Here is a 27,364-nt window from a genome sequence, read left to right as displayed (position 1 = left end):
CAATTAGAAATGTGCATATTTTCTCCACCCAAATAATATTTGGGGTGCGTACAAGCATCCAGCCTATCTGTAAAGGGCCCAGTAACTTACCGTCGGGATACTATAAACGCTGGGCGCGTTAAGTCCGTATCGTCATTGTCGTGGCTTCAGTTTAGTTTGTGCGGCGTATAATAAAGTGGCAGGTGTCGCAGATCGGCGTTCGGAAGGCCCAGCAACACAAGGTAATGGCAGAATTTTCGTAACATGTGATAGCTCCCGGAGATAGCTTGAGGGGAATGTTTCAAAGCTCTTTTATTTCATGGAAATTTCTAAACCTGTTGGTTTAAATATAAAATTTTCGCCAGTCTAAGGACCCTGTTTTATTCCCTACTGGGAAATATGTATTGTAAGGGGACAAGAGCGATTACCCTCTGTTGACTACCATTCAACTCGGTATGGGGTGACTAAAGTTTCTTATCCTCCAAAATTAACAGGTTTTGTTATTTAATGTTAATCATTTAGTCGCCCCGGCGCAGAATAGCCTTAGCCTATGTATCTTGAGGCCATGAGCCCACTTAAGGTTTTATAAGTTTTCTAGAAGGAGTGCAGGATTGTCACCTCCCTGCGTTTTGTTTTTAGCCGATCATTATCAACCTTTTCCTTCTTGTATGATGGCCATTTAGTATGGGCACTCATTGCCCCTCTTTATGTTTTCGGAAAAGAATATGAAAATAAATATTGAATTTTCACGACCGCATTGTAATCGAAACAGACTTTCAACGTATTAGGTCGTGTTACGTACATGTAGTACGTGTTGAAGAGATGTTAAGTACAGAACAAAAATGGCCAGCCTAACACGACCTAATACGTTGAAAGTCTGTTTCGAATATGAAAATAATTGAGCAGAAGTGACTGTAAATACCTCATTTGAAGATTGACATTGTATAACCTTGTGCGCTATAAGTAAAGTACCGTATGCCTCTGAGAAACTGGACTGTATTGGAGTTTGGAGCACAGACACTTAGGTTATGGAAGTTAATGGAGCACACCTGCCCTTATAAAATTCTGAACCTGTTTCAGAGCTAAAAATACTCATCCCTCGTACAATATCATGCTGATAATTCTCTCTACAATTGTCCCTAATTTTGGATTTTATGTCGTTGTTGTTGGAGCTAACGTGTTCATTATTATATTGTTATTGTTTATTCAGATCTTCTGTTTACCAAATTTTAAAGAAGGGAAACAAGAAGGAAGGAAACAATTAAAAAATTTAGTGCATTCAATTTTGCTCTTGTCCAGTCCTTGTCCATCCATTCAGCCCAGCACCTTCTTACACTTCTGTGATCCACGATATTACAGGAATAATAATAATAATAATAATAATAATAATAATAATAATAATAATAATAATAATAATAATAATAATAACTGATGGTTCATGGTGTGGGTCACTGCAGTCACGTCCTAGTTCGTGAACCATGGGCAACGGCTGAGTGGCCTAATAAGTGGTCCTGAGGGTCGGGATACCAGTTGCTATGGAATGGGAATGGGTTCTCCGACATATTCTGTTTAATGACCCTTCTTGTGCTCAGACGGCTAGGACTACACAATCCACCGTTAGTCCCTGACCCGTTAGAGGAGAGATCCTCACTTGGAATATGTGTAAGTAGGGTAGCATCCTGCTTCATGTATTTACCGAGTTCAGAACGTTTTAAGCAAGCCTCGGACCTATGGGAATAATGGAGTCCCACTCTCATTTGACAGGCGAGGAACTCCTGAAAACAACTTTGCGAACGAAATGGAATTCGATAGGGTGCTATCAATATTAATTGGGCTTCTGGAAGAAAGAAAGTAGGACTGGATGGTTCACCAAAGAGGATGCATCTGGATGTACTAGGGGTAAGTGATAAGAAGAGATAACGAGGAAGAGACAGAAGATAATAGAGGGTACTTGACGGGTGTTGAAAAGGGAAGGGCAGAGTATGAGGTAGGACTGTTTATCAGGAATACTATTGTACGCAGCATGTTTTCTGTTAGGAACGTAAGTGAGCGAATGATGTGGGTAGATTTGAGTGTTGAAGGATTTAGGACGAGAATTGTCTCATTATATTCACCATGTGAGGGTGCAGATGAGGATGAAGTTGAAAAATTTTATGAAACTTTGAGTGACATTGTAGTCAGGGTCAACAGCAAGGATAGGATAGTGCTAATGGGTGGCATCAATACGAGACTTGCAAATAGAACTGAAGTATTCGAAAGGGTGATCGGTGAGTGTGGGGAAGACATGGAAGCTAAAGGGAATGGGAAGCGTTTGTTGGACTTCTGTGCTAGTTTGTGTTTAGCAGTTACGAATACATTCTTCAAGCATAAGGCTATTCACATTTGGGGCTAGGGGTACCAGATCCATAAAATAGACTATATCTTAAGAGGAAGTCTGGAAGTCTGTTAGGAATGACTGAGTTTTTCAGGAATTTTCCGGTGATAAAGACAACTATCTGACAAAGTGAAATTTTTCTGCAGACGAATAAGAGTAGAAAATCTCCAGGAAAAGGAAATCAGACAGAAGTACACGGATATGATTAGTGAGATGTTTCGAACAGTGGCGGGGCCGATGACCTTCCATGTTAGGCCCCTTAAAACAACAAGCATCATCATCATCATCATCGAACAGTGGAGAGTAAAGCAGGTTTAGGATATATAAAAAGAATAAGTGGCATACAGGGATGCTGTACGAGAAACAGCAAGGGAATGCCTAGGAGCGACTGTGTGTAAAGGTGGGGAGAAGCGAATATCTTGGTGGAATGATGAAGTGACAGCAGCTTGTGAACGTAAAAAGAATGCTTATGAGAAATGGCTCCAAACAAGGGCTGATGCAGACAGAGAATTGTACGTAAATGAATGAAGCAGAGCGAAACAAATAGTTGTTGAATCCAAAAAGAAGTCGTGGGAAGATTTTGGTAATAACTTGGACAGGTTATGTCAAGCAGCAGCGAAACCTTTCTGGCAGTAACAAAGAATCTTAGAAAGTAAAGGAAAAAGGTAATGAACTGTTTTTGGGTAATTCAGGTGAACTCATAATAGATCCCATGGGATCACTGGGCAGGTGAAGGGAATATTTTGAAAATCTTCTCAATGTAAAAGGGAATCTTCCTGGTGGTGTCGCGAACATCAAGCTCATGGGCAGGAAGAAAGTGATGTTGGTGAAATTACGCTCCAGGAAGCGGAAAGGATGGTAAATAAACGTCATTGCCATAAGGCAGCAGGAACAGATGAAATTAGACCTGAAACGGTGAAGTATAGTTGGAAGGCAGGGATAAAATGGCTTTATAGAATAATAAGATTAGAATGGAGTGTTTGTAAGGTACCTTTAGAGTGGACAAAAGCACTAATCGCACCTATCTATCAGCAAGGGAACAGGAAGGATTGCAACAACTATCGAGGTATCTTATTGATTAGTATACCAGGCAAAGTATTCACTGGCATCTTGGGAGGGAGGGTTAGATCAGTCGTGGAGAGGAAGTTGGATGAAAACCAGTGTGGTTACAGACAACAGAGGGGCTGTCAGGATCCTATTTTCAGTATGCACCAGTAAATGAAAAATATTACGAGATGAATAGACAGTTGTATTCACGTTTCGTAGATCTAGAGAAAGCATATAACAGGGTACCGTGGGTCAAGATGTTCGCCATACTGGGGAACTATGGTATTAAGGGTAGATTATTAAAATCAACCAAAGGCATTTATGTCGACAATTGTGCTGCGGTGAGAATTGATGGTCGAATGAGTTCTTGGTTCGGGGTACTTAGCCTACAGGAGTTAGAAAAGGCTGTAATCCTTCACCTTTGCTGTTCTTAGTTTACATGGATAATGTGTTGAATGGTATAAAGTGGCAGGGAGGGTTTCAGTTAAGTGGAAATATAGTACGCAGTCTGGCCCATGCTGACGACTTGGTCTTAATGGCAGATTGTGCCGGAAACCTGCAGTCTACTGTAATATTTTGGAACTTGAAAATAGGTGCAATGTGTATGGTATGAAAATTAGCCTCTCGAAGACTAAATTGATGTCAGTAGGTAAGAAATTTAACAGAACTGAATGTAAGATTGGTGATACAAAGATGGACGAGGTACGGCAGATAATTTTAAGTATTTAGGTTATGTGTTCTCCTAGGATGGTAATATAGTAAGTGAGATTGAATCAAGGCGTAGTAAAGCGAATGAATTGAATTCGCAGTTGCAATCGACAGTGTTCTGTACGAAGGAACACTATCTTTACATCGGTCTGTTTTCAGACCAACTTTGCTTTACGAGAGCGAAAGCTGCATGGAATCAGGATATCTTATTCGTAAGTTAGAAGTGGCGGACATGAAAGTAGCGAGAATGATTGCTGGTACACACATGTGGGAACAATGGCAGGAGGGTACTCGGAATGAGGAGATAAAGGCTAAATTAGGAATAAACTCATTGTATGAAGTTGTACGCCTAATCCGGCTACGGTGGTGGGGTCATGTGAGATGGATTGAGGAGGACAGGTTACCTAAGAGAATAATGGACTCTTTTATGGAGGGTAAGAGGAGTTGAGGGAGACCAAGACGACGATGGTTAGACTCAGTTTCTAACGATTTAAGGATAAGAGATATAGAACAAAATGAGGCCACAGCACTATTGCAAAGAGAGGGGATTGTGGCGACGTGCCGGTATAGAGGCTTGTAGACTGAACGCTGAAAGGCATAACGGACTACAATGATAATGCATGTAGCCTATATATGTATTAAAAACCGTCCTTACGATTTTATTTCCGTAAGTATACGAAGAATTGGATCGTAAAGTTCAGTGAGTTGATCCCTCCTTCCATGGCTGTCCACATACGTTAAGACTTATGGACCTGTTTTCGTATCTTTTTTTTATCTCTCACTCGGAGATGGTCCTTCTCGCTTATAAATCCTTTGAGCCAGGCATAGCAACACATTGCACCCAGTGCCGCCAGTGCTCTTTTCAGTAAGTGTCGGATACTCTGTAGTTGCCACTAGTAATACATCCTTTCCTAAATTCAGCATGTTCTACTGACTGTTACAAATCAAATATACGGTTTTGTTTCGAACTGGATGGTATGTTGTTATATAGGGCGCGTATTAGCCTGTTGTACAGCTCATTCCGTTAAGTGCGTTACGCAACGAGCTAGAATAACATAGACAGGCGGAAGCGCTGCCTGGGTGAAGCTAATAGAACGAAAGTCCGCCATGTTTCCTGTTGTCACACAAGCAAGGGGGCATGGCCTTTAAATGACGAAAAGTGTAGAAAAATACGCATTTTAGAATCACTGGGGGCGAATTAAAGACTGTTGCCGATAGCTTGAAGCATTAAAGCGAATACCGCCACTTCATCATATTGCGGCACGAGGCCAACATCACGATCAGTTGATTGTAGGATAGTTCGAAATCATCGCACAGTGACGTACGAATAGGCCTCAAAATCGGAACAAGAGCGTTACCCTGCTTGGCTGTTGTGGTTAAGCGTAAATTAGAATAAAAATGATGGACATAAATATTTATGACAGGAAGCCTTAAAATCATAGGGACCTACAATTGGTTACAACCTCATTCTGTTCATATTTTTAAAATTATTGCATCCTCATGAGTACTGTGTTCCTTTATTAATCTGTTTACCCTCCCGGGTTGGTTTTTCCCACGGACTCAGCGACGGATCCTACCTCTACCACCTCAAGGACAGTGTTCTGGGGCGTGAGACATTGGGTTGGAGGATACAAATGTGAGGAAGGGCTGCACCTGCTATGCTGAACAGGGGCCTTGTGGGTGGGGGGGAGGAAGCGGCCGTGGCCTTAAGTTAGGTACCATCCCGGTATTTGCCTGGATGAGAAGTGGGAAACCACGGAAAATCACTTCGAGGATGGCTGAGATGGGAGTCGAACCCACTTCTACTCAGTTGACCTCCCCAGGCTGATGGAATCCCGTTCCAGCCCTCGTGCCCCTTTTCAAATTTCGTGGCGGAGCCGGGAATCGAACCCGGGCTTCCAGGGGTGGCAGCTGCTAACCAGTACACCACAGAGGCGGCGCATGAATACTTTACCGAAATAATAGTTTAGTGTAATTATTTATTATAATATAGGGGGGGGGGGATAACCTGTTTCTCCCATTACCATATCATACTGGGATTACTAGCTGAAAGGTAGGCTTGAAAGTTGTCCATTATGAAGTGTGGCATAGTTTTAAAAACCAAGGCAACAGACATCTACAATAAAGGCTGTATACATTTCAAAAATAGCAGTAAAATACTGTATTTACCATACTTAGTGTACGTTTGAACGAAATAGTGGTTTTTTTTTTGTGGTTACGTTTTCTTGGGCGCTCCATTTCCTTTATTTGTAAATGTGAATGAAAATTAAATAGGGCCGGAAATGTACAGAGCATAAGCAACTGAATTGAGTGGGATACCATTTATCTCTTTTCGCCCCCACAACGCATTGTTCCGTTAATTCCTTGTTCTTTAAACGAAATCTGAAACAAAATTCGACAAATAATAACCGTGGCTATCCGTACTTTAGCTAAGTAAACAATAAAATGGATTTAATTACAAACAGAAATTACAAAAAGGAATCTCGGCTATAATTCAGTAATACTTACTTAAAGTACGATGTATCCTTGGTTTTATTACTTCGATTAGAACAACCATACGCTGAGCTTACGGCTGGCATTCTTGAAAGCGAGAATCTATGTTTTCACTTCTTAAAACTTAGGGAATTAAATTGGCATGCACGTTCTCCCTGTCACCTCAACATATGCTCTCGCGCCAGTTCGCTTTGTTTTGACAACCGTTAACATGGCTGCCCCTTACGAACTTGCTTCAAGCAGGGAGTGCTGATGACAGGCTTACAGCCCCTCTATGTTATTCTAGCTCGTTGGCGTTACGGATTGTCTTCATTGAGGATGTGTTATTTCTATCATTTTACACTGTGTCCACAACCTCTACCATATTGTCGGTAATGTTCAAGTTCAATAAATTACTTTTGCGAAATTTGTAATCTCAGTTGAGAACGGCAAGAACTTAATACTAACCCTTCTCAGTTTCAGCATTCTACATATTTTTAATATTTAATGTTTTTAATTTTTTTATGAAGCATAAATAATGTATACGCATATAACTAGCTTGTTTTTTTTTTTTGAAAACTCCCAGCCTTTGCGTTGCAAATGCCGGCAAGTCGTGTGTAAATAGTAACAATATAACGTATACCGGTACCGTATCTGAATTTAGTGGAATGAGGATTTTTTCTGAAGAGCTACGCAGTTGAAGAAATGCGGATGGTTATTTCAGAAAGAAATTACAATATGTAGTATATAATTTTATTTTTTGTTTCGCTGTGTTGTATAACTCCCGATAAGGCTCGCCAGGATAAGTACCATGCCTGACGGTGGGCGAATGGACTCTGCCATTGGTTGAAGATTACGCCAATGAAATATCGTTCCCATAATTCAAGACAGCGAGAAGTTATGACCAACTTACGCGGGATAAGGAGACCTAAGAGAATGAGGCAATGTAAAAGAATAAGCAAATGGAGTAAATAAGAATAACAATATCTCGTTGTCTTGAATTATGGGAGTGACGTTTCATAGGGCAAATCTTCGGGCAATAGTAGAGTCCATTTGTGCCACCGCCAGCCATGATTATATATGAACACCAAAGAGAAATAAGAACATGTTGAAATAGCTCGGACGTAGCATAGAATGCGCCACTTAATGCCTTAATACGAATAGGAAATAGAGGCCTAAAGCCGCGCGACTTATGGTTGAATGTTAATAAAAATTAGATGGCCAAAGCCGCTTCGCGGCTTCTAACGTTTGCTTCTTGGCAGACCAATCGCTTTGTAAATAGAGATTAGAATTCGCGGCTTCTAATTTTTGCTTGTTCACATACCAATGGTTTTATCACTAGCCGGACCTACCGTACCCAGACCAATCGCTTTGTCACTATCCGTGTAGTAATTACAGATCTGAACACTGTAAGGCATATATTCCCCCACTTATGTTTTAATATTAATAAATAGAGGCCTGAAGCCGCGCGACTTATGGTTGAATATTAACATTAGAAGGGTAAAGCCGCTTCGCGGCTTCTAACCTTTTCTTGTTCAGAGACCAATCGCTTTGAATAATGATATATTTAAATGGTTCAGAGGTAGCGGTACATACTGGTCCAGGGAAAATAAATGCTGGAAAATTATTTCATACACGCACATAAAGAAGGATATGGAAAAAGGAACATTTATACCGACACTGAACGTACCTTAATTGAGATCACCAGCTGTCGGAAAGAGATTGTGAACTCTGTTAGGTCCACAGCGACGTCCATTTTCAACAGTAACAACCACATTTGATTACCATAGCAACGAAAAGAATAATTAAACATTGCGTGCAATCTGTGCCCTCCCCTTCATCGCCCAAGTTGGCCTAGGCCACCATAGCTCAATTGGTAGAGCAACCGACGCGCAATCGGGAGGTTGTGGGTTCGGATCCCACTGGTGTCCGGCTGGCCATTTTTGTTCTGTACTTAACATCTCCTCAACACGTACTACATGTACGTAACACGACCTAATACGTTGAAAGTCTGTTTTGATTACAATGCGGTCGTGAAAATTCAATATTCATTGACATGCCCCACAACGGGCGACTTAAACGCACTCTACAGTGTGCTAGCAGCAGTGCCAGACCTGTAGCTCAGATCCTTTCAAAAGGAACAAAGATGGCCTAGGCCACCATAGCTCAATTGGTAGAGCAACCGACGCGCAGTCGTGAGATTGTGGGTTCGGATCCCACTGGTGTCCGGCTGGCCATTTTTGTTCTGTACTTAACATCTCTTTAACACGTACTACATGTACGTAACACGACCTAATACGTTGCAAGTCTGTTTCGATAAGTTCAGTTGTTGGTACGTCATACTAGAAACCCGGACAAACATGTAACACACCTAAAATTAACACTACATTTAAACTAATACAATATTCAGATGAACACTACACCGTTTCCTTTTAAACAACTCTGCGGTACTTATTTACTATCCCCGATCCCTGACAGGGATGCATCCGATTATTTTACCCAATACCCGTTACAACAAGTTTCATCTTCGAAGATGATATACCGAGCTCGATAGCTGCAGTCGCTTAAGTGCGGCCTGTATCCAGTATTCGGTAGATAGTGTTTCGAACCCCACTGTCGGCAATACTGAAGATGGTTTTCCTAGGTTTCCTATTTTCACACCAGACAAATGCTGGGGCTGTACCTCAATTAAGGCCACGGCCGCTTCCTTCCCAGTCCTAGCCCTTTCCTCTCCTATCGTCGCCATAAGACCTATATGTGTCGGTGCGACGTAAAGCCAACAGCAAGATGATGTCGGAGACATTACAGAGCGTCTTTCTCCAGTAAGTTCAAATGGCAGACAGCCGTTTGCAAACGCCCAGCGCAGCAGCAGTCAGTCTAGCGAGCCGTGCGCCCTCTGTCTATTATCGTTCAAACACACTACAATTTCCACTGCGCGCTTGTAGATGGCGTTAAGGTACACTTTCCACTCTGTTGAATACACACGTTGCCAACATTGAAATAGTAATTGCGCCGAGCATTCAGTCCAACAGCTTATTTGAGTTGTACAGTGATATAATGCACATATACGAAGACGAACATAGTCAGATTCCAAATGGACTTAACAAATGATATAATTAGAAAGTCCTTGTTCGTGGGATGTCTCATCAAAGGAATACAGAGATAAAGCGAAGAAAGCCGACAGTTTCCACGAACTCGAAATTCTCAATAAATGTTCCCGCGTGAAAACTAGCATCCATCCGCTCCCAGTAAGTTGAGGATTGCAAAAAGTTCAGAAAAGTCGGAAGATGGGGGCGGTAACGGGTGGTTTGTTTTTCAAGCAATGAGCAGGACGAGGGAAGGAAATATACCTAATAAAACTACATTTCAAAATCGTAACAAGAAGCAACAGTGGCAGTAACAAAGGCCAAATCCTCTTCATCTTTTTTCTGCTAGTGGCTCTACGTCGCACTGACACAGGTGGGTCTTATTGTCATGTTTACACTATGAGTGTTTGGCTGTTGTTATGGTGATCTTTGAAAAAAAAGTATGGCGGACGGACTGTAATGTGTGAAATTGTATTTTCGTAATATAGTGTTTATTTTATAGCAGTTGTGAGTGTTTACTATGTGATCAACTGGTTATACCTATACCGGGTAGGCATAGGTCCCTAAGAAATTGTGGCGACCCTGCCAGGATACGTATTAATTTACACAACTTGTAGATTGTGTTGAAATGGAGAAGTTAACGAAAGCTCGGAGGCCGGTTAGAGCGACTTTTACGAAAACGTACAATTTCCTCTTGCAAAATTTAAGTCAAGTAATACAAGACGGCATTCATGAAGACACGTTGCAATCCTTGATAAATAAATTGGAAAGGTTAGGAAAGGAACTGGCACCGTTGGAGGAAAAAGTGTTAGATTTGTTGCTGGAAAGAGAAGGAGACGACGAGTATGACCGTGAGTACGAATCTACAGACAGTTTTAGAGACAAATTAGATGATACAAGACAAAAATATGCCCTGTGGTTACAAGCTAACAATTCCAAAGTGTTGGAAGTAGTGTCAGGTAGATCAACTGTATCAGCTGAGAGTAAAAACAAAAGGCAATTGAAATTACCCAAGATAGAACTCGTGAAATTCAATGGGGAGGTTAGGAATTGGTTGGAATTTTGGGGACAATTTCGGCGCATCCATGAGGACTCTGAAATTGAGGATGAAGATAAATTTCAATACCTAATCCAGTCCACGAAGGTTGATAGCCGAGCTACAGATTTAGTTACCAGTTTCCCCCCACTGCTGAAAATCACTCTAAGACTGTAGAATCCCTTAAGGGTAGGTTTGGAAGAGAAGATTTATTGACAGAATTCTGTCAGGGAGCTCAAAAGTCTTGTAGTAAAAAATGTTTCTCAGACAAGGGAGAAGCCTATGCTTGCTAGCTTATACGACACGTTAGAAACACAGCTGAGAGCTTTAGAATCAATAGGCGTTACTCGTTGGCGTTGGAACGACTAAAACGGATCAGGATAATGGACATGCTGACAAACTGACCGCGTTACGTGGTTTTCTGAAGGGTGAAGTAGAGAGTGAAGAGAGAATTACATTCGCTCAAGCTGGTTTTGGACTATTAAAGAACGGGAGCGAAAGGAGCAAGGTTTAGCCACTGCTAGTGTACTTTTCGCTGGAAAAGGAAACAATTTGGAGTGTGTCTTCTGTAATAAATCGCATGACAGCAAATGGTGTCATCTGGCTCAAGAATTGAACATAAGTGATAAACATAAAAGGTTGTCAGAGAATAAAGCTTGTTTTTCATGTCTGAAGGTGGGACATACGGCTGCTAATTCCATTACGAAACTAAAATGTCTCGTGTGCAGTGATAAACATGAGGCTATTATGTGTCCCAAATTAGATGTAAATAAAGGGGGTTATAAGGGTGATGAGAAGAACCAAGAATGGGGTTCAAAGTTGTCAGGTGGCCCAACTCTAACCCTTAACACCCAAACCAGTGATGTTTCGGAAGTACTGTTACAAACTCTTGTAGTTAGGTTAAATCATCAAGGGAAAGAAATAACTGTACGGGCATTGCTGGATACAGGCTCGCAGAGATCCTATCTATTGGAGAAAACTGCCGCGGAAATGGGGTATATTCCTTCAAAGACTGAAAAAATTGAACACAAGCTTTTTGGGGGTGCTTCAATCGGTGCAAACGATCATAACCTGTATAGGAGAGCTATTGTCAACCTACGTCATTCAATTTCTCAAAACATTAAGGTGCTGGGACAAAAGGCAATTTGTGGTACAATCCCACGTTTAAAAGGGGGTCCTTGGATGGATGAGATCAAAGGAAAGAAAATTTGGCTCTCTGATTATGGTCCAGAGCCATCGGAGATTGAGTTACTCATTGGTGCAGACATCGTGGGAAGTTTATTGACCGGGGAAACAATCAATTTGAGGTCTGGTTTGGTTGCTGTTAGGACCACATTTGATTGGACAGTTATGGGACAGCTCTGGAAGACAACTGGGAACTCTAACGCAGTGTCTATGGTGAACTCTCTGTTTGTGAGAACGGCTTCTTTGGGTGAACTATGGAACTTGGAAAGCATAGGAATTTGTGATCCGACCGAGACGTTGTCGAAGGAGATTGAAATGGCAACATTGAAGCATTTCCAAGAAAATGTTAAGATAGATGAGGAAGGACGATATAAAGTCGCGCTTCCATGGAAAGAAGATCAGCAGCTATTGTCAGACAACAAGGATGTTGCATTAAAAAGACTGGTTTCTGCAACACACCGCTTAATCAAGGAAGAAAATTTTGAGAAGTACCAGCAGGTGCTCCATGACTGGCAAGATGAAGGGATAATTGAAGAAGTTGGCCAAGAAAGCTCTCAGGATGCTGGGTACTTTTTACCGCACCGAGGAGTTTTTAAGGAGGATCGACTACAGCAGTGAGGCCGGTGTTTGATGCTTCGTGTAAATCGAAAGGAGGACTTTCACTCAACGACTGTCTGGAGAAGGGACCTAATCTATTAGAAGTAATTCCATCTATCTTGAACCGGTTCCGTTTAAACAGGATTGGCGTGATCTCAGACATAACGAAGGCCTTTCTTCAAATCGCAGTCGCTGAAAGGGATCGAAACTTTTTTAAATTCCTGTGGTGGGAGAATTTTGCTGAGGGAACTCTTAAAACATACCACCACAAACGGGTTGTTTTTGGAGTTAACTGCAGTCCGTTTCTACTTGGAGCGGTATTGGATCTTCATTTAAAGAACAATTCGTGCTTCCGTGAAACCGCAGATAAACTGAGAACATCTCTGTATGTGGACAACTGCGTCACTTCTGTGAACACAGAAGAAGAACTTAAACAATTTGTGGATGAGTCGAGGGAGCTACTGTTGCAAGGAAAATTTGACCTAAGAGGGTGGGAGTACACCAGGTTGACTCTGGAGGATGAAGTACCTAAAGTGACACCTGTTTTGGGTTTGTTGTGGGACCCCGTAGCTGATGTTTTGTCATGTAAAATGGTGAAGTTGAATGACTCTGATGTTCTCACAAGGAGGACAGTTTAGTCAATGACTCAAAGTATTTTTGACCCAATTGGTTTTACGTGTCCGGTTTCCATTGTACCTAAGGTTTTACTACAGGAACGTTGGAGAGAGAAAGTAAGTTGGGATAGTCCGTTAAGTGAAGACACCCAAATCAAATTCAATAAGTGGTTGAAGGAGTTGCCCTTTGTTGCTGAAATTAAAGTGCCTAGAAGATTTTCTAGTAGTGAGGACAAATCGTCATGGAGTATGCATGTATTTTGTGATGCCAGTCAAGTGGCTTATGCAGCCGTTATTTTTTTAAGATCTTTCAATGGAAAAGAGTTTGAAGTGCGACTGGTCGCAGCAAAATCAAGGGTAGCCCCCTTAAAGAAAATAACGATACCGAGACTGGAGTTATTAGCCTGCACTATAGGCTCACGTCTCGCTTTTTCTGTGAAAGAAAGTTTGAATCTGACGGACATCCCGGAGTAGTATTGGAGTGACTCTTCTTCTGTGCTGTTGGATAAGGAGAGAGGGAGCTTGGGGAGTGTTCGTCACTAACAGAGTGAAAGAAATTAGATTATTATCTAATCCTAAGCGTTGGTTTCATCTACCAGGCACAGACAACCCAGCAGACCTACCTTCGAGAGGTTGCTCTACTTCGCAGCTGATTTCTTCTCGTTGGTGGGAGGGACCCGCTTGGTTAAAGTTGGAAGAGAACAGTTGGCCATCGCGCGTTGTAGAAATTAATGAAGAGGATGTCAATGAAGAAAGAAAAAAAGCCTCGTTACGACTACTATGCTTGTCTCCCAGGAAAAGCAGTGGTATTTAAGATTCTTTTCTCAGTATTCAAAAATCGTCAGAATGGTGGCCCGGATGCTGCGGTTCATCAACAATGCAAAAAAGGACGTAGAGCAGAATGTTGCTTCTGAATTGGATTGTTTGGAAATTTCAATGGCGGAGAGACGACTGTTGAAAATTGTTCAAAAAGAGAACTTTACTGAAAGGGACAACCAACAAACATTGTGCCTTTTCAAAGACCAGCTGGGCCTCGTCAGGGTTAAGACAAAAATCACCAACAGGAAGGCTGAATACGATTTTCGTACATCTGTTTTATTGCCATCAAATCATCCTCTGACTGAGGTGATAATCAGAGAACACCATTTGAGAGCTTCTCATGCTAGTGTTCAGATTTTACTCGCCATACTGCGGGAGCACTACTGGATACCAAAGGGAAGAAGAACAATTCGCAAAGTCATCAGGAAATGTATACAATGTAGAAGATTCGAAATGAAAAAATCAGTTCCTGAAACGCCAGCCCTTCCAGAAGATCGTGTGAGAGATGCAGGTGTATTTGAAGTGGTAGGAGTCGATCTTGCTGGACCACTATTTCTAAAATCCAAAGACAAGGCTTGGATTGTGATATTTACATGTGCAGTTGTTAGAGCAGTCCATTTTGAACTAGTAATGACTTTGTCGACTACAGGGTTTTTCTAGCCCTTAGGCGCTTCATAGCCCGACGAGGCAGGCCTCGTGTGATTTATAGTGACAATGGGACAAACTTTGCTTGGGCTAACAAATTGTTCGGCAACACTGATTGGAAAAAAATAGGTGCGGAAACATCGGTTACTAGAATTGAGTGGAAGTTTAGTCCTCCTTCAGCTCCTTGGTGGGGTGGATTCTGGGAGCGCATTGTGCAAATGGTCAAGAAACTATTAAGGCGTGTTTTATGCAAGGCTATCTTGACATATGAGGAACTGTTGACTGTTATTGCTGATTGTGAATCTGCAATTAACTCCAGACCTCTCACCTACATTTCAGAAAGTCGTGATGCATTGGTACCTCTAACTCTGTCAATGTTTCTTCAGGACATTCCCATGGTTGGTACTCCAGATTTAGACAAACTAGATCAGGTCAGTCTCTCAAGAAGGTTTCAGTACCTTCAACAGATGAGGAATGAACTGAGGAGAAGATTCCGACTGGAATATCTGGGTAGCCTTCTGTGCTGTCCATCGGGCAAGGAGCCTGATCGGCATTGGAAGGTAGGAGATGTGGTCATCATTGGTAGTGATGACAAGAGAAGAATCGACTGGCCCCTGGGGAGAGTGACAGCTATATTTCCAGGTATAGACAAAGTGATCAAGGTAGTTGGGGTGAAGACATCCTCAGGAGAACTCATCCGTCCTACGAGGCACCTTTATCCATTGGAAGTTGAAGGTGGGAGAGAGGAGATGGCCTTACCCAGTGATACGGTTCCTGAGACATTAAGTCTCGGCAGCCGAAACTTCACCAGGAGTGGAAGAAGAGTTAAAATACCTTCTTGCCTCTGTCTGTAAACATTGTGTTTTGATTGGTATCAAAAGGTGGGAGTATGTCATGTTTACACTATGAGTGTTTGGCTGTTGTTATGGTGATCTTTGGAAAAAAAAACAAGTATGGCGGACGGACTGTAATGTGTGAAATTGTATTTTCGTAATATAGTGTTTATTTTATAGCAGTTGTGAGTGTTTATTATGTGATCAATTGGTTATACCTATACCGGGTAGGCATAGGTCCATAACACTTATAGAAACGATGAGAATGGGAAGGCCTACGATGTGGAAGGAAGCGACCGTGGTTTTAATTACGGTACAGCCCCAGCATTTGCCTGGTGTGAAAATGTTATTACCACAAATAGGTATAATGAACTACCTGTATATAGACAAAGGAACTCAAGTTTAACATGTTTATTAAGTGTGGACACAATGTTAAATGAAGCAGTATTTAACACTTACCATTTAATATGTTGATGGTGTCACCAGTTAACATTTAACATGTTGTTAAATGTTAATCAGTGGAGACCGGCCTTTACGGTAAATTTGTAGAGAAAGGATGCCTTTTCTTCTGATGTAAAAACTGGGAGATCTGTCCCCTTGATTGTTTGTTAAAGGGAGCAGTTGTACTGATTAAAAAAAAAAGAGAAGGAACTTCTGGCTCATGATGAAAATTGATTTTCTCTCTAATTCTCTTACGCAAGCTCTCGAGCTAGAATTGTACCTCATCTATTGTTAACTACTTGGCAAAGTATTAAGCTTGTGATAAAAGGCTTAAGAAAATAAATAAAACTGCCAATTTTAAAGTTTAAAATCATGCTTTCGTTTTCCGTATATCCACCCATTCACGCCCGCACCTTCCTTGAGCTCCGTGATCCACACAATCCCCGGAACAATAACGACAGTTAAACCCCAGATCCATGCTGTTCCTTGGAACGCAAACCAATGGTGTTCCTCACACAGTGGTACTAATCACAGAGACCAGTACTGTCGTGGTGTTCCTCACATAGCGGTACTAATGACAGGTAAAACCCATGGGACTCCTCGGATGCAACACATAGTGGTACTAATCAGAGGGACCCATACAATCCCGCGGTGTTCCTCGGAATGCAAACCCATGGTGTTCATCACATCGTTGTAAAAATCTCGGGGATCCATACTATACCGTGGAGTTCCTCACATAGTTGGTCCCAATCACAGGTAAAACCCAGGCCCGTGGAATTCCATGGAACGCGGACCCATGATGTTCCTCACATAGTGGTACTAATCAGAGGAACCCGTAATCTACCGCGGTGTTCCTCAGATAAGGACACTTATCACTGGGATCCATACTATCCCGTGATGTTCCTCACATAGTGGGTACTAATGTCAGGTAAACCCCAGACCCGTTCTGTTCCTTTCAGCGAAAGCCCACGGTGTTCGTCACGTAGTTGTACAAGTCTGATGAACCCGTACAGGTGTACCTCACATAATGGTACTAATGACAGGTAAACCCAGACCCGTGGTGTTCCTCACATAGTGATACTAAACACAGGGACCTGTACTATCAGGTGGTGTTCCTCGCAGAGCAAACACATGGTGTTCTTCAAGTAGTTGTACAAGTCTTAGGGACCCGTACTATACCGTGGTGTTCCACACATAGTGAGTACTAATCATAGGTAAAACCCAGACCCGTTCTGTTTCTCGGAACGCAAAGCCGTGGTGTTCCTCATATAGTGGCACTAATCACAGGGACCCGTACTACCACGTGGTGTTCCTCACATAGTTGTACAAATCACAGCACCCGGTTCTATCCGAGCGAGGTTGCCCTCTTTTTTTCTCCCTGGCATTCTCCAACCGAATCGGGGCAAAGCTTAGCCTCTGTCATAGTGGTGGGTACTATACATGGGTACTTTAAACACATAGTAATCCTCCAACAGAAAAATGGTATTCCTCAGTTTATGGTACTAATTACAAGGATAATGGAACTAAACACATGTAATTTAGTTCAAACTTCAGCATTCATCGGCCTTGTCCCCCACCCACAGAGGTTTGCGTGATTGGTCCGCGAGAGCTATTTTATTTCACTCATGTCGGCCGGCAAATCAGGTCGGACCCACCTACCCGCCACCTGGGACGCAGCATGTGGGAGTAACACCTCTCCACCGCTACGACAGCGTAGTAGGTTCGTGGTTAATCTGCTGTAATGTGATGTCGTCTATCCCTCCTGGCTTACAGCTCTTACAACAGTCAATGGCTGCCATGCAGAAGAGCCGCATAAGATGACTAGACTCTAATTCTTCTGACCGTAAAATTTTGAAGACTGATGGCGAGGTTTACCATTTTCCACGTGCTGGCGGGCAATCTGTTTAGCTTTTACATTCGCATGACCCTCTCCAGCTGTTGGGTCATAACTGAGACGGTTAAGAAAGCTCCAGGCTTGCTGGCTACACTTAGATCTGCCTGCCCAATCGCTCCTGTTATTACATATCGATTTTAAGAAATCTTCCCCAGCTTTGACGGTATTGGAGCTCAAAGAATCGTTGTCAAATAGATCGCGAGTGTTTCTCAATATTTCCCTACATTCTGTATATTGTGTGCAGCCTCAGGGATTTGTGATACGAGAACAATGCTTCACGATATTTACATAATCATAATATGATTCAGGAAAAGGCTCTATATCAGAATGTTCTCGTCAAGTGAAGTCACAGTCAGCCTTCTTAAAATGATATATTATTCGAATAGGAACTCAGATTCTAACGATTTAAAGATAAGACGTATAAAACTAAGACGAGGCCACAAAACTAGTTGTAAACAGAAGACTGTGGTGGTGTTTAGTAAATTCCCAGTGGGTCGCAGACTGAACGCTGAAAGGCATAACAGTCTGTAATGAAGACGTATGTATGAAAAGGAACTGTCTCCGGTCAGATTGCAGCATATATCTGGCATATAACAGGACGATGCTGGATTGCTTGTCCCACTGATTTCGATGATAACTGAGATAAGTGTTTGCTTACGCAGATACTGTAAGTTAATATCTGGATTATATCCATGCCTCCATCTCGCACTGTTGAATGACGCTGAAAGTTTGTTATCATGCTGTAGAAATAGATCACACGAATCTGCACATTCCACCTCAGCCTCTCCGCTCTTGTCGGTACTGGGTAGCCCGGTGTTGTATTATGACTGTTGAAATCACCACCACAAACTTCACATATTGATGCTGGAAGGCTTCACCAGTCTAAATACAGTACCTGGTGGCTAATTAGTTGCGCTCTACTGTGAGAGTTTCAATGTCATCACGGTAGAGGATCTGGATGTTGGATAGCACTGAGGGTGTTCAACCACTAAACGCATGCACCTGATTTTTGGACGGCGAAGATTCTAGTTTCGGTGAGTTTACTGAATGCATTTTATTAGTGTATGGAGAAAATTGTGAGGGTATATATTTCTTGTTGTCTCTCATATTCTTAGAATTAAGTCAATAATAGAAATAAAATAATCAAAATGCAAAATATTATTATGCAAACTTGCGTAAAATAAACCACTAAACCCATACATACTGAAACAGGAACGCCCGTACTTCAGTTTTGTGGAGAGCATGGATAACGCCAAGGCGTGTATGGTTCATGCTTTAGAGAGTACGAGAGAAGGGTAGTGAAATGAGTTCATATTTAAAGTGGAACATGCAGTTTATTCCAAAAAAAATGCATAGAAATTATATCACCTTTTAAAGACGAATAGTTTGAATGTCCTGGAAGATGTGGAGAAGGCGTCGTCCCACGTTGTCCGCGTCGTCCCACGGCGGTTGTAAGCCCTTGATGTTGAATGAGACTCTAACCTGGGGCGGTCGTCTGATGATAGTGCAGCGTGGAATATTTGTTGAGTTTTGTATTCCACTAAGTCCTATTAAAGGAGCAGAGAAATGTAAAACTTTCGCACAGAATGTCAATGGAATCTGATACGACACTTCTCTACCGCACTGCACTACAAATTATGGCGAGACACTGTTTACTGGTCGAACAAGTTCCACCGGGAATGGTGTTGGACGCACATTTGGAAAGAGAGATGAATTCAAAACCACAGTTCAATGAAAATGATTAATATGGTTCGTGCAATAGTCACTGTCGAACGCAAAGTGATAGATAATGAAAATAAACTGGAATTTTCTGAGAAAAAACCTTTTGCCGCTTCACGTAACCTCAGTGCAAAATAAAATAAATTAAGTCCTCATGGACACAGTCTTTGTACTGTTTGTAATGAGCATATGCAATGTTCTAGCACACGCACACGTAGAAATAAGTTAATGTTTCTGCGAAGACAGAAAGAAAACAGTTCATGACACAGTCTTGTGAAAGAGAACCAAGTTCTATTACGACGCAGTCTTAACAAAAATCACGTAATTTCTCAGAGATAAATTTTCTACTGAGGCACATTATTACACGTAAATGTAGACACAGTCTTTATGAGCGGAATTAACATAGTCCCTTGACAAGAAATAAAGGTACCGTATTCCACGAATCAGCTCTGTTCTTGAAAGGAAATATCGGCAGTCTTATGAAAGTAAATGTTCGCACAGTTCTGTGACTGGATTGACACAGTCTTTTGAAAATGAAGGTTGGCACAGTTTTATGAAAGGAATATGTCGACACTGTTTTCTCACGGAGTAATTGACACAGTCTTTGAAAGAAATGTAGGCAGTGTCCTTTACGAAACAAAGTGACACTGTCCATAAAAGGAATCGTTCTTTTACTAGGGAACAATTTTACGAAATAACCTAACACAGTCTCTTGTAGAGGAAACAACTAAAGCACAGTCTTTATGCCCTAAGTCCTTTAAGTAATATGTAAATGTCAATAATTAAAATAATTATTTATTTATTTGGCGTATGGCTACATCACTAAAAACAATTAATATTTAAAATAATTATCTCATACTAATAACAATAATAATTGATTCCATCCAGCTAGTAAGTTGAAGACAGGAGAGAGTTCGATTTTAATCTACCGCAGCAGTATAACTAAGGTATTTAGCATTAGAGGTTGCCTCAAGACATTTTCTGGCAAGCCAGTTAATCATAAAATTCATATCAAATGTTTGGCCTTGAGAGACAGTCTACTTATTTCATCCAACGATAGGAAATAATGAATTCAGTCCCTGCAGAAAAAAAGAGCAATTGCATCTAAAATGAATCCAAATCTCATATAACAAAACCTGATACATGGAAAGATCTCCTCGATACTTACACAAACAAAACCTTGTAACTCACTTTGGTAAAATTACTCAGGTAAATAATTTCAAATACTTGGGGTAATCATCCAACCATTTGTATTTACAGAGAGAGATTTCTATATTACATGTAAGCCATAGAATCACGTGGAAAATGTACAACAAAAAATCAATATCCTGTAACCCAAGATTAAAAATTTATAACACCGTAATTAATCCTGAAGCATTGCACACATCAGAAACCTGCATCATTGGAGAAAGATCACTATCTAAAATAATTAGAAAAGAAGAAAGAGAAGTCCTCAGTGAAATCTTTGGCCCAGTAAGCATAGAAGTAGTGTGGATGAATAGGAGGTCTCCGGAATTATACAAACATACTGAGAAAATATCAGACACAACTGGAAAAAGGCGATTGGAATTTGATGACCATATTCATAGAATAGATAATGAAAGACTCACTAGAAAGATATTTAATAATGCCTCCTCACTAAAAGTCAAGAATAACTGGGTATTCAAAATAGAAAAAAGACCTTTCAAGTAATCAGCAAACCAGATAAAATTATATGGGGCACGCCTAGCTTTAGAACGTTAGTGAACATATATATTTTTGCTAACAACCCAAGATAAGAACACCACTGCATGGATGGAAGAACGGATGAAAAACACAGCAAGGGAAGAAGAGAATCTGGGTAGAGAAGAAAGCACACTCATCTGCAAAATAAGTACAGTCGCGCTCCTTAGTTTGGCACATTATGAAATAATAATAATAATAATAAGCAATGGAATGAGTAATAGTTACTATCCATGTGGTATGCTTTGTTTGTGCAAGGTCAGTCTGCGATAAATTTGGCAGGTCTAATGAGGTTTGAGGTCGATGTTGAAGTCGGTGTCATATGCGTCTGGAGTACTGTATTTCCAAGTGAAGTGAGAAAATACGTAACTGTCCATAACTGTCGGTGGTAGATACGGTCTATTTTTCCATAAAGTTATGAAACCATGTGATCCAGTTAGTGAGACATATTCCTTGTAGATATGCCAGAGTTAATAGTGAAGAATGCTCGAAGGAAAACCGTCAGGACAGAATGTTTTGAAACATGGTAAGGTCCATGGTTTCAACACTGAATTGGGTCCTATATCCAGAGGGATCATTTGCTCACATAATAACTCCATTAATACCAGTGACACTCATATCATATTCTACAGATCCCATTAGACTCGAGTTCAATCGTGATGACAATGATGTTGACCGATATATTGTCTAATAATACAAGGATTTGGATGTAGATTTGTGCTGTAGTAAAAGACCGTCAGTGGCGAGATTTGTTTGCTCAATTCTAAGCCAGTAGAGCGCAGCAGGTATAAACCTGTTTCATGAGATAACAGGTGTCCGCGTTTATATGAGGTGGAAGCTGTTTGGAAAAAGGGGCGTGTTACAACATGATTGACGTTAAAGTAAACGGGGAGGTATTTGAATTTCAATTCTATTGCATGGGAAAATTATAGACTGGATTCTCAGTAACAGTTCTGAACATTTGACTTCTTTATTCCAGTTTCGATGTTTCCATAACACAGTCATAGTTGATGTTCCTACTGAGCATTTAAATAATTATTTCGGTGTCAGAAGGATGTCCTTAAATATTTACGATTTCCACTTCTTGATATGTTCGTAATGCAGCTATGTGTTAAGGATTGTCGATGGCGTGTCCTCCAATGGAAACGTAGGATGGTGGATGAAGTGCATGGAAGGGATTCTTGGAATTGCTCGGCCATGCTAGGGCCGCGAAATGATGTAGCTAGCCAACTGCCCCTCAATGAGAGGTCAGTATTCTAGTTCGACAGAGAGTCAGTACCACATGGTGTTCCGTAAGATGTAGTAGCACTCTGTCGTTATCCATGGGATACCCATGATTTATGGCCATGTTGTTCATAGAGAATTTGTAATATTTCGCATGTTTATATTTTTGTAGGACTATATAAGTGGACGTAGTTGAACTCCGTGACCAATATTGTTTAAGGGTCACCCATGAGTCGAATTTATTTTGGAATTTGATTAAACGTTATAACAGAATGACAGCATGGGTAAAATTCTAGTAGTATAGGATTACTTTTCACAGGTTTTCACAGATTTATTCCAATCACCGACTTCAACCTGTTCTTTTGGTTTGTGATATAACTTCATACATTTAATATAAATAATGCTATTTTATGCTGTGTAATATTACACCATTAATTCACTGGCACTTGAAGTCCTCCTATTTTGGAGGGACACTTTGGTCATCAGGCACATTCAATTAACTTCAGTGAAGGGTCACTTTGGTCATCAGCCACATTCAATTAACTTCAATGTGGGGTCACTTTGGCCATCAGACACATTTCCTTAACCTTAAACATTTACTTTATTGGATGACCACGATAGCTCACTGATGTGAATTGGAGGTTACTCAGATTTAATTGAGGGTACAGGTAACTCGTCATATGCTGATGGTTAGTTAGTGGGCAGCCTAAATTAAAAATTATCTGGAGATCACTTCCTGATATTTAGGCGATCGAGAAATCGGAAGCATATTGCACAGTTGTTTATAGAGCTGAGTAAATTGAATCTCATGCCGTTGTTTTCTATTTATCCACAAAGTGGTTTTCTGTAAATAGCCCCTCAGGCTTTGTTTGTGGTGGATATTAATTTCATCCTGAAATCGTCAAGCTGCAGTGTATTATTAATGTCATGGTCTGCAGACAACTGTTTATGGTCATATATATAAACACACCCGCCATCATATTTCGTTATTTTTGATTGAATAAACACAGTCAGATTACGTAAGCTTTTAATTTAAGTAAGTAAGCCTTCCTTGATACCGGATAGTCATGCCTGGAAGTGACCAAGTTTCATTAACACCCTCTGAGACACAGGAGTTAAAGATTCATGCTGAAGATCTGGAACAGGCAATAACAGTTTGACATGACTCACTACGTCTCTTCAACACTTGCAACGTTTACTTGTAAGAGATTTTTAGTGACATGTGAGGTTTGATTAGAGAAAATTGAGTGGCCATATCTCGGCCACCCAGTAAACGAAAATGGAGGAACTTTTGCAAGAGTATACCACAGCTGTCGACATACGAGTCCTTACTTACAGACGCCTCCTCGAAAACTGCGTGATCTTCATGAATAGCCATGGGCCCTGAAGTTGAACTTTCAATTTGCATTCAGAACAGGTAGACAGATACAATCTTATTGTAACAAGAGCCGAAGGAGCAGGTACAGTTTTGAGCTATTGGTCTACTCATAATTAAAGTAATACACCAGTGACATGTGGCAAGGGGAGCACAGGTGTGCTCAGCCTTCAGCAATAATCTCTTCAACTGCATACAATATTTGAAATGGTTTGGTACTTATTTATTCCCTTGAATTGCTTATTCAAACATTTTAATTTTTATCCTGCACTTCTGGTCTTTTACCACTCGCCTTTGTCATATGATTCTTCTGTGTTCACCCGGAATACTTCTTAACCGCGCATGTGGACGGCTCCTCAATGTGTGTTACTGAGGACACTTCTACTGACGTCCGAAAACAGAATGTCATCCATGGCTTAGAACAAGCGGGTGTCACATATCTGTATTGATGAGGAGATAACTCATGAAATATCCGCTGCTCCTTTTGCACACGGACCTGCCATTATGTTACCTGAAGATTCTCTCAGAGAAAATGGCAAAAAGGAAAGGACCACTCTCCGGTGTACATCACGAGATGTGCCGATAAAGTTCCGTTCTGGCTAAAGAACTTATTACTTCTCTGCTGTTTGCGATCGCATGTGCCTGGCTACATCTCCAGAATGAGAAGGTCTCGTAGAACTCCGAACACTCGTGCAGTAGTTAATGGGACATAAAGCAAAATTACATTATTACTTAAACCCGTGCGCCTTCATCCCGGCGTCACGTAACGCTAGTGCGCTGTCTCGCTCGTGTGTACCGACAGCTTGGTGCTGCGTGCGATTTGCCACAAAACACGGAGCAGTGCGCCATCTCCCCAGTGAGGTTCACATGTTCAACCGGTAAGTTAGATTAATCCTTGAACATTATATCGCATTAATGAGCACCTGTGTGCATTGACACTGGCTGAAGATTTGCCAATACATTCTAACAGTAGGCTACTCGTCTGCTTGTGTTTCGAGAGTGCAATTCTCACGGAAAAGTGCTTAATACAAATAATGTAGCGGTGTAGCTACTCGCCCATGTGACATGCTAGGGTGTCTTCCTGGATGAGGGACTTGCCACAGATTTTGCAACAGACGTCTTGTCGCCCGTGTGAATGCGCAGGTGACGTGTTAAGTGGGATTTTCTGCTGAATGACTTTCCACAGACATTGCACTAGTCGGACTTCTCGTTCGTGTGAATCCTGACGTGACGTGCAAGGTTGGATTTTCTGCTGAAGGATTTGCCACAGACAGTGCAACACGAAGGCTTCTCACCTGTGTGAGAGTGCATGTGATAAACCAGTGTGCCATTCTGGTTGAAGGATTTGCCACAGATATTGCAACAGTATGGCTTCTCTTGTGTGTGTGTCCGCACATGTCTCAGGAGTACGCCTTTCTCGCTGAAGAGCTTTCCACAGAAATTGCAACAGTACGGCTTTTCGCCTGTGTGAATGCGCGTATGAACTACAAGTGTGCCTTTCCGGATTAAAGATTTCCCACAGACAATGCAACAGAACGGCATCTTACCTGTGTGAGTGCGCATGTGACACACTAGAGTGCCTTTCAGGTTGAAGAATTTGCCACAGATTCTACAACTGTACGTCTTGTCGTCTGTGTGACCCCGTAGGTGACTTGTTAGGTAGGATTTTCAACTGTAGGACTTTCCACAGACATTGCACCAGTACGGCGTAAGTACTGTATGAAAGTGCATGTGACAAGCTAGCTGGTTTTTCCGGTTGAAGGATTTGCCGCAGACATTGCAACAGTATGGCCTCTCATGTGTGTGTGTCGGCACGTGTCTCCAGAGTGTGCTCTTATCGTTGAAGTTTTTTCCAAAGACATTGCAACAGAACGGTTTCTCGCCTGTGTGAGTCCGCGTGTGAGCTGCAAGTAAGCTTTTCTGCATGAAAGATTTCCCACAGGCAATGCAACAGAACGGTTTCTCGCCTGTGTGAGTCCGCGTTTGAACTGTAAGTACGCTTTTCTGCGTGAAAGATTTCCCACAGGCAATGCAACAGAACGGTTTCTCGCCTTGTGAGTCCGCGTGTGAACTGTAAGTATGCTTTTCTGCGTGAAAGATTTCCCACAGGCATTGCAACAGAACTGATACTCGTCTGTGTGAGTCCGCGTGTGAACAGCAAGTATGCTTTTCTGCGTGAAAGATTTCCCACAGGCAATGCAACAGAACGGTTTGTCGTCTGTGTGAGTCCGCGTGTGAACTGGTAAGTGGTCTTTCCGCCTAAAGGATTTGCCACACACATTGCAACAGAATGGCTTCTGACCTGTGTTAGTGAGCGTGTGAACTGCTAACCCGACTTTCCGATTAAAGGATTTCCCACACACATTGCACCTAAAACAACGTGCTCCGCCGTCAGAAGGATGATGATCTGCGTTGCTCACATCGGTTCGCGATCTACAGTAACAAAATAAAAACCACGTGACCAAAAGTTCAACAATCAACTCCACTACAACTCTCACACAAAGGAATTATTCCTCTCACTGATAACCCATCAGAGAGTTCCCTACTCATGAGCATCACATTCCTGAGAGTAAACCTCATCTGAGGACAAATTCAGCGAACAGTCTCAAATTTTGAAAGCTCTCACTTGCTACGAGAATGTGGTGAGTCTTTTCTCTCGAATCACAATATCCTGCGAAAGAAACTTCTGACGATTTTGGAATGTGCAAGCTCATAGACAACCTCAATTAAAGAATGCCACATCTTTATCTCTTGAAATCTGAATACATCTGTTATCCTGCATAAAGTACCGCATATGGTTTGGAGTTTGTACCTTCTTCAACCACTCTGCGCTTTGTGGCAAGCAAGTAATATTTTTTGTAAATACCCTTGTTGCTGAGGTAGTTTTACAAAATCAGTATTGTAGATATTAATAAAATTGAGATCATTGTTAGCCGAAAGTCAGCAAGATCTGCTGAGCCATGGCGACCTTTTATGAATGTTATTTACAGTTATGGAACCATACATTTTTTATTTGTACATTCTTATGATATCAGTATAGCATTCTATTACATCAAAGTGTGTTTATTTGTAATTACATAGCATTGATGTGCAATCGACTGAGCGGACCTAAAACTAGGATGGCTTTGTTAGTAGTGTTTTATTTCAATGTTCTGATATCCCGAATTTGAACAGAAAAGCAAACTATCATGTCACCGAATACTCTAATAGTGTTTCTTCAACACTACAGCTAGAAGGAGCATGTAAATCAAGGCTAGAGTCAAAATTCAAGACGACAGGACGTTGAATTTCACCGCAGTGAATATTGGGGCCATGTGAAAGAAGGAAAGAGATTCCTTTTATTTCAAAAGCTCATGGACAAAGTGATTATTTTGAGTGGAATGATAACATCATAGGATAGCATCCAAACCTGTGCCTGTCTCCCCACCACAGATTGGTTCTATATACTTTAGGAAAGAACAGCAAGAAATACAAATTTCTTGGTTTAAGGTGAGATCAGAACATGGGAAAAGTCGATCACGCAGGGCAAAATACTTTGTAACATGAAGTGGCACTTATCAATTTATGCTGTATGAACTGAGTTCGCATGGCCCA

General features: G+C 41.4%; 1 non-coding gene across 1 annotated transcript; it reads left to right on the top strand.

Moving 5' to 3' along the window:
• Positions 1-8,438: 8,438 nt before the first annotated feature.
• On the top strand, positions 8,439-8,515 carry TRNAA-CGC (transfer RNA alanine (anticodon CGC)). Its single transcript has one exon. It is a non-coding gene; the product is annotated as a tRNA-Ala (tRNA).
• The last annotated feature ends 18,849 nt before the right edge of the window (positions 8,516-27,364 follow it).

This window comes from Anabrus simplex, chromosome X (assembly GCF_040414725.1).
Source record: "Anabrus simplex isolate iqAnaSimp1 chromosome X, ASM4041472v1, whole genome shotgun sequence".
NCBI classification, from domain to species: Eukaryota; Metazoa; Arthropoda; class Insecta; order Orthoptera; family Tettigoniidae; genus Anabrus; species Anabrus simplex.
Note: the sequence above shows the minus strand (reverse complement) of the source record. Positions and strands in the feature narration are given on the sequence as shown.